Below are 8494 nucleotides of genomic sequence, written 5' to 3' on the forward strand. Positions count from 1 at the left end.
TTGCAAATGCTTGATCCGTAGGTCGGGTTGGCTGCGCCGGCAGAGCTCCCTGTTGGCGGGCTTGTAGAGTAGCGGAGAGTTGCGCAATTTGATTATCTACAATTTTATTATGCGCTAGAATTCGATCAATTGTCGCATCTCTGCTCTCCATGTGCTTTTGCATATTAACCAACATTGCTCTTATTTTCGCCAGAGAAGGGTCGGAAGATGAAAGGGTTTGTTGTGGTTGGTTCTTCTGGCTAGCATTGGGATGATAATATTTCTGCTGCTGTGGCGCCTGTGGTTCTTGTGGTGGTGGATTTTGAACATTAGTGCTCCGGTAGGAAAGGTACGGATGATTCCGATACCCAGGATTGTAGGTGTTGGAGTATGGGTTATTCTGCCTATAAGCTTGGAAGGCATTAACTTGCTCCACGGAACTCCTGCAATCTTGCTCCCAATGACCTACAATACCACAATTTTCACAGAAAGCCTCATTAGAATTATTATTAATTGCAGAAACATTAGCTACATTAGCAGTGCTCAGATTATCTAATTTTTGGCAAATAGAGGTTAGTTGAGCTTGCAAAAAGGATACAGAGTCAACACTATGCTTCCCCTTGTTAGAAAATCCTCTAGGATTCCAATATTGGGAATTGTGTATCGCCATATCTTTAATAACCTGACCTGGATCATCAACATTAAGATTCATAAATCTCCCACTAGCTGCAGAGTCTAAAATTATTCTACAGGAATTTCCAATGCCGTTATAAAAGGCTTGGATTAACTGCCATTGCGCTAAATTATGGTGAGGGAATTCTCTTTGTAAGTCCTTGAACCTCTCCCAAGCCTCATATAAAGATTCATCGGCTTCTTGGGCAAAATTCTGGATCGCACTCCGTAGTACTGCTGTTCTCTCTGCAGGATAATACTTGTTATAGAAATTCAAAACAAGAGTTTCCCAGTCAGTTATACCAAGTGTAGTTCTATTTAAGCCATTAAACCACAATTTAGCTTTTCCAGTTAAAGAGAAGGGAAAGAGAATCTCCCTGATTTGGTCTTAAGTGACCCCGGCTTTCCTGATGGTGTTGCAATATTGACAATAGTCGGCAATGTGAAGATTCGGGTCTTCACCCTTGGCTCCACTGAATTGCTTCCTCTCTATCATCGTTATAAATTGAGGTTTAATTTCAAATTGAACCCCATCAAGAGCCGGAGTAGGGGTGAGATGTGGAAAATCCGTAAGCTTTGGTTATGAATAATCACTAAGCTTCTTTGGAGCCGTCATCTCTGATTCTGCGTCTGATGATGTCTCTGAATCGCTAGAACCAGTTGGAGGATTTCGATGATTATTGTTATTATCACCAGAATCTGCCAGGGTTTGCTTGTAGAGATTTTTCTGTCTATGGAAGGAACGTTCGATCTCAGGATCGAATGGGATGTAACCTGATCTGGAACACCTGGGCATAAACAAAAACTAGAAGAAATATATGAGATTTGTCTCAGAGAACTAACGCTCTCTGAGACAAAATGGAAATAATCTAGACTACAAAAACAATCAGAAATAAAAATAAAACTGTTTCCTCGGCAACGACGCCAAATTTTAACAGGGTAAAGTCGTATCCCCTAATCAAAAGTAATTCCTAAATCCTCTAACTAATGTTGATAGGGAAGTAGGGTTGAATCCACAGAGAAACGAGTTTTTCTTTTCTTAATTAATTAATATAATCCAGACTATAAAGTAACCAATATATTGTAATCAAAGGAAACTAAACTGCGAAGATTAAGAGTAGGGAGAAAACAACGAATAAAAGGATCTAGGGCATAGGTTCGCCAATAAATAATACTCCAGGGTAAAACATAGTAATCAATCATTGACATTGCATAAATAACATGATTAACAGGCTCTCGCAATTTATTAATCAACATAGATCTAACAGGCTCTCGCAATTTACTAGATCTAAGTTCTTATTGAAAATAGCCTTTAGTATCAAATTAACATCTGCTCGATTCATCAATTTAATATTGCTATACTTTTACAAGCCGCAATTGTAAAACGTTAAAACAATTCAATAAGAAATTATCATGCAATACCAATAATCAATAATAGTCAATCATCAATTGTAGGGAATAATTTCAAGCTTTTAAATCCCACTAGCTTGATCCCCACTATGATCATACACTAAAGTACGGTGGCGTCCAAAAGGGAAGAAGATAGAGCAAAAGAGTCGCCAACAAGTTTTAGGAACTTGTAAACCGTTCACGAGGTGAAGGTTACACCCCTTAACGATCCAAGAGATCGTCAACTCCATAAGGTCTAGAACCAAATAAGGGTTTGGGGATGAAGGTACAAATCCAACCTAAAAGAGATTGAACCTGCCCTAATAATAGGCCTCTACTTTATTCTGATCGTATTCATGTGCGCTTTCTGATTAACATGCAATCAATAGGATTAACCCTAAACCTGTTTATCTATGTTGGTTGAATATAATGCACAAACAAACTATTATTGGCGATCACTTGAAATATAATCATATTAACCCTAACAAAGTTATTAATTATCTTATTAAGCGTGATTACAAGTACTAAATTCCCTTTAAACATGCATAAAAGGCGATCAAGCAATAAAAAAATAATATCAAGCAACATAATAAATAATATCATGAATAATAATATCATCATAAGATCATCATCATCATAAAATAATAATAATAATAATAATATTCATAATCATAAATTATAACAATTATAATCATGTTCATGTTAATATTAAAGCATAATAGTAGCAAGATCCTAGGCATGATATTAACAAGATTAATAACAAACCCTAGCATGTCACTAAGCAATAAAAATCAAATCTTTAACCCTAACATGATACTAACAATCATAAATATTAGGAAGAACATAGGAAACATCGCAACAATCATATTAAATATTAAAATTACCCTAGACATGATACTAGGAATATCATAATAACAATCTAAACATGATGTCTACATCATAACATCAATAAAAACCATTAAAGTACTTACTTTGATGCCTCGTATCTCTTTCTAATTACAAAATACACACGTTAGTAACTTCAAGGAAAAATAATAATCAAAACAATTAAATTAAATAATTGAAAGAGAGATTTGGGACCAAACCCTCAGAAATTAAAACCTTTCACGTCTAGGGCAAATCCAACTTCGAATATGGCTAGGTGTTTCTAGATCTTGTGAATGCGGAATTTTGTATGAAAAAGCAAAGTTAGAAGAAAGAATTGAATGAATTAAGGAAAGAGAGAATTAGAAAACAGATTATAGATGAATGATCGTGAGAATTGGTGAGAATTCGTGAATGTAGATGAATGAAAACAGAGTTTTTAATACGATATTTATAGAGAAAATCAGCCAAAAAGATAAAATAAACAAAACATAGTCCGACGCACAAAAAACAGAGCTGGCGCCACCCTTTGCTAACTGGCGCCAGGCACCAACACTAGCGCCAGGCGCCAATGGCTAGCGCCAGGCGCCAAGGCCTGAGGTTAGGCGCTAAACCTGATTTTAACGCGTTTTCGAAAATTAGATAAGTTTGCCGTACTGGAGGATAAAATCATATAATTTCCTCAAAAATGCTATTTGATTTTGATTAAAACTCTGAAAAGTCAACAAAAGTCAATTTATCAATGCTAATTGAATTAGGAATGAAAAGAACCTTCTATAAGAATCTAGAAGACTAAAACCATTCCTAATTGCATTAGGAATGATAAATCATATTAGGCCCTCCCCAAGATCATTGGGCCGTATATAAAGCTCAAACCGGGCCCAGTTTAGTAAATTGGCCATAACTTCCTCAATATTCATCGGAATTGGGCTTATAATATATCGTTGGAAAGGTCTTTGCAAGCCCCATCCAACTACAATACTATTGGACCCATATTATGGACCAACCAAACTAGATTGGCTGTTTTCTTAAAATAAGTTTTCAAAAACATAGAGAAGAGAAAAGAAATTAAAACTTTCCGCAACACTAGACTTTCCACACTTTCGCTTCATTCGATTATAATTCGACGTGAAAGGTACTCATCACTGGGTTTGGTTTTGGGGAGACACAAATGGGTGTCTACAGAAGCCCCCACTTTGACTGAGTTTGGAGAAACGAAAGTTTCGAAAACAAAAGTCAAAGTATCGATAGGGACGGAGAATGATTCAGAACGTTCTGCGATCCTAAATAAATCTTGTAACGCCGATACCTGCAAAACTAGTATTAGTTAAATAGATAAAAGAGTTAAGAAACGCGTATCTTGCACCGTCGAGCACACGTCTCTGAAAGTAACCGATTGCTGCTTCTGTTGTTTTGATGACCTCCTGCAAGCTAGAGAATGCCATCCCACTTGAAAACTGCTACGCCCGTAACTGCTTCCAAATTGGAAGATTGCTACACCTGAAACGATCCTCCTCCGCAATGATAATATTCCGCGTCCAAGGGAATACTAACTAAGATTATTTCTCTTGAAACAATCCTCATCCGCACTGATAATACCCCACATCCTAGGGAACACCATCGAAGATTATTTCTCTTGAAATAATCTTCATCCGCATTATGATCATCTTCCATGCCCGAGGGACTAATGATCAAAGACAACTACGCCCGAAATTACCTCCAGTTGTTTGTGACAACTCTCCGCAAGCTAGGGAATGCTGTCGAAGATATCTTCTCTTGAAGTCATCCTCATTTGATGCGATAATTTTCCAAAGGAAATTACCGAAGATCCACGCCTGTCGATCTTTAAAAGTTCGCCTGAACTTTGCTTCCGCTATGCCTGTACGTCGGCGCTTCCGTTGCTTTGAACCTGTATGTCGGTGCTTTTTTGCTCTTGAACCTATATGTTGGTGCTTTTTGCTAATGAGCCAATGCTTAGGCGCTTTAAGCTAAGTGAGACGATCTTTTATCAGGTCGATCACTTTATGTAATCAAGCCGATTACTAAATTATGTCAGATTGCTTAGAGGGGCTAACCGGCGTGCCAAGGATCCCAAAACTATGTTGCAGAAGGCTAGCACAACCTCATCAGGTGGTTGGGTGCTTTGGCGCCGCTAAAAAACCATCAGCGCCACCTTATTAGCATTAGCGCCAGGCGCTGATATTGGCGCCAGGCGCCAAGCCAAATTTGTGACGCCAATGCATAAGGCTTGGCGCCAACACGGGGATTTCCTTAAAATACCCCTTTCCTCTTCATTTTGCTGCTGCTCGTCGCGATTTTGCTCGAAAGAAGTCTGAAAACTTCAATTGCTCGGTTCTTGCTCGTTTCTCAACCAAATTCGCTCAATTTTGTTGCAAATCAAAGCCCTTTTCATCTATTTTCCTGATCTATGTAAGTTTTCTTCAAACTCACATCGGTTTTCATGAATTTTTGGCATGTTTATTCACGAATTTCATGAAAATTCGAAACTTATAATGCTCAATTTGCTTTGTTTGTCACGTTTTATGCCATGAAATTGCTTGATTATGTTTTTATATTGCCTTGGGAGTAATTTGAGACTTGTTTGACTCAATTTGGTGAAGAAATGAGCAATTTGCCATTGTTGGACCTCTTAAGGTCGTGAAGAACAATGTGACTCGTTCTTGACATTTTTGCTAGCAATTCTTGTCCAATTTGTCACAATAATCACTATAGTGTTGCAAGAAATAGTTTGATTGCTTGAAAAATGCTGTCATGCTCAATTTGGATTTGTGCTCTTTTTTAGTACTACGTACTCTGTCTTTGCGAACATAGTATCATGCGGCTAGGCGAACCTTAGATACTATAGAACCTTAATTTATTATGATTTTGCACAATGTAGCATGGCTAGACAACGAGGCTCGGGTTCACGGTCCCGAAACACTAGACGGGAGCATGAGCCCGTAGAGGACGACGTTACGCCTTCCACTTCGCTTGGTCGACTTCCGGAGTGGGATGAGCGGACCCTGTTCTTCGCCCCTGTCCACCACATTTCTGAGAGGGTGATACAGGGCATCGCGCCTGGGAGGACACGGCATCACGACTCTGGCTGTGATGGTTTGGGCGATTTGTACAGGATGTACATCGTCAGGGATCTTCAGACGAGGCTCCTATAGGAGTCTTGCGGACTAGCTACTCTGTTCGAGACCTCTGAGGCTATGGTCGCCTCCAGCGGGGGTCATTATGTAGTGCGTGCTTTGGTGGAGTTCTTCTGGGATACCACCAACACCTTCCATTTCCCCTAGGGCGAGATGATGGTCACCCCTACGGACTTCAGTCTCACCACAGGACTGGAGTTAACCTCTGTGCCACTGCCGTTTGACAGTGGAATCGACGTCTTCTCTTCGGAGGTCAAGGAGTTGTTGGGGCCGATCGCTATTCGGGCCCGAGCTGAGGTCGAGACGACTCAGTTTAGCGCTAGGGGAATTCGCCGCTCGACGCTGGCAGCGGCTCTTGATGACGATGCGACCACCCGAGAGCAGCGGGTGCGCATCTTTGCGCTGATGTTGTTGTCAGGGACATTCTCCCCTGACAAAGGTAGTAGAGCGTTGCTTTACTATCTTCCTGCTGTCCGTGATCTCCATCGGATCGGGACTTATGACTGGGCCAGCTTGGCCTATGCTGACTTTGTTCGTGCGCTGAAGGACTCGTGTCGACACTGGTCCTTTGGGACGAATGTTGCTTTGTCTGCCTTTTGGAAGGTCGTAGAGGTAAACATTTATTCCCTATAAAGTTTAGCTCTGCGTATTAGTTTAGCATTTACTCACACTTTTAGCTCTTTGTAGATCTGGTTCTACGAGTACTTTCCTTATGTTGCGCCGGCGAGACCATCGCCGCGGGGATTTCCAGCGAGCGCCTCTTGGGGCGGCTACCATGTGGACATGTCCACTTCACATGTCCGGAACCGGATCATCGCGGTACGACTTTTATTATTTATTTTGCATTTTTCGCGGTGCTTAGATATATTCTTGCCTGATTGATGCTTTTTATAGGGACCTGAGGTGGTATACCGGCCGTGGGGCGGTTGGACAGTCCCTGGGTTAGCCGCAAAGTATTCTACTGAGCGTCGCTATTTCTTGGGGACTTATGGAGCAGTCGCGTACTTAGGAGAGAGGGTTGCTAGACAACATTCTTCTAATGTCTTCGTCGTTCCCGCTGCTCCACCACGTCATATGTTTGACGAGGCGCGGTTGTCGAGCATGTCTGAGGGAGATGGTACCCCTTGGTGGTCCCATGTGATTCTCGGGCGGTGTTATGCTGAGGAGCTACTACCTTTGTTAGCTCCAGCCCCCGTACCGGCTGAGGATGTAAGGGTAAGATTTTCAGCTCTTTACTTTCCACTAAGTAGCCCCCAAGTAATGTTTTACCGACCTTTTTGTCTTATCAGGACGGTGCTGCTGAGTTCGTGCCACCCCGTATGTCCATCCACTACCAGGGGATGTACGGGCCGATCGAGGAGATGATTTCTCCGGCTCCCGAGGGCGAGCGCTTCGTAGAGCGGTCGATTCCTCGCCACCAGACTCGAGTAAGCCTAGTTTTTCCAGAATTTTTGTGTTCATGTATATCATGTATATTTACTGACTTATTTTTCTGACAGTTTTCACGCGAGGTGGTTTCGGCGATGGCTCGATGCATAGATGCCTTCCGGAGCCAGCTCGTCCGGATGAGGAATGCAGCCACCTGCCGTCGGGATGACGTCGTCCGAGAGGTAGCCTTTATTTACTCATTATTTTTACATTGCTGCTTCAATTTTACCTTGTTTCTGATTTAATTCTTTTTACAGGGCCAGCCTATTGCTTCTCACACCCGCACGAGACCTGAGGGGCGGAGGGATCCAGCGAGGTCCAGTTCGAGACGTCGTCGCACTTCGTTAGGGGGTAGAGGTGGTCGCTCTGAGGCTGCTCGAGCTGACGCTGCTGAGGGCTCGGGATCTTCTTCTGAGGGTGCTTATGCTGCACCGGTAGGAGAGGCTACCTCGGCTTTCAGAGGTGGTGGGATGTACGAGATAGGCTCATCATCGCAGCGGCCTCCGCGGCCTCAGCCTTAGGTTGATCCTGGCTGGAGTGGTCCTATATTGAGTCTTCCTCCTCCTACGGAGACTGGAGCTGGAGCTGGAGCTGGAGCTGGTGGAGAGGTGACTCCTCGTACGGCGCAATTTTATGATATGATGGGCCTACGTCCTCCAGCGCCGTAGTTTGTTCCTGTGTATATTTTATTTTGACTTTTTTATAGAATTTTGCCTTAGACTCATTATTTATAGACATATTTTGTATATTTATGCTATTATGAATCTATTTGATTGTTATTATTATGTGTATGTTAGTGTGTGCAAGAAAGGTGTGACAAACAATTTTGCGCAAAAATTCCGTCATTTTTATTATTGATGGAGGGTATCCGACTCTCTCCCCCAAAAAGAAAAAACAAAAAGGAAAAAATGGTCGGGTTTTTGGAATAAAGTTCAAAAAAGAATAATATAAATTAAAAATAATAGCTATATTTAATTAATTAAGAAAAAGGATAGAAAAGGATGTTT

General features: G+C 41.6%; 1 non-coding gene across 1 annotated transcript; it reads left to right on the forward strand.

Annotated features, from left to right (window-relative positions):
- Positions 1–779: 779 nt before the first annotated feature.
- On the forward strand, positions 780–886 carry LOC145565088 (small nucleolar RNA R71). The gene has a single exon (XR_014094964.1). It is a non-coding gene; the product is annotated as a small nucleolar RNA R71 (small nucleolar RNA).
- Positions 887–8494: the final 7608 nt, after the last annotated feature.

Source organism: Chenopodium album, chromosome 1 (assembly GCF_948465745.1).
Source record: "Chenopodium album chromosome 1, dcCheAlbu1.1, whole genome shotgun sequence".
Classification (NCBI taxonomy): Eukaryota; Viridiplantae; Streptophyta; class Magnoliopsida; order Caryophyllales; family Amaranthaceae; genus Chenopodium; species Chenopodium album.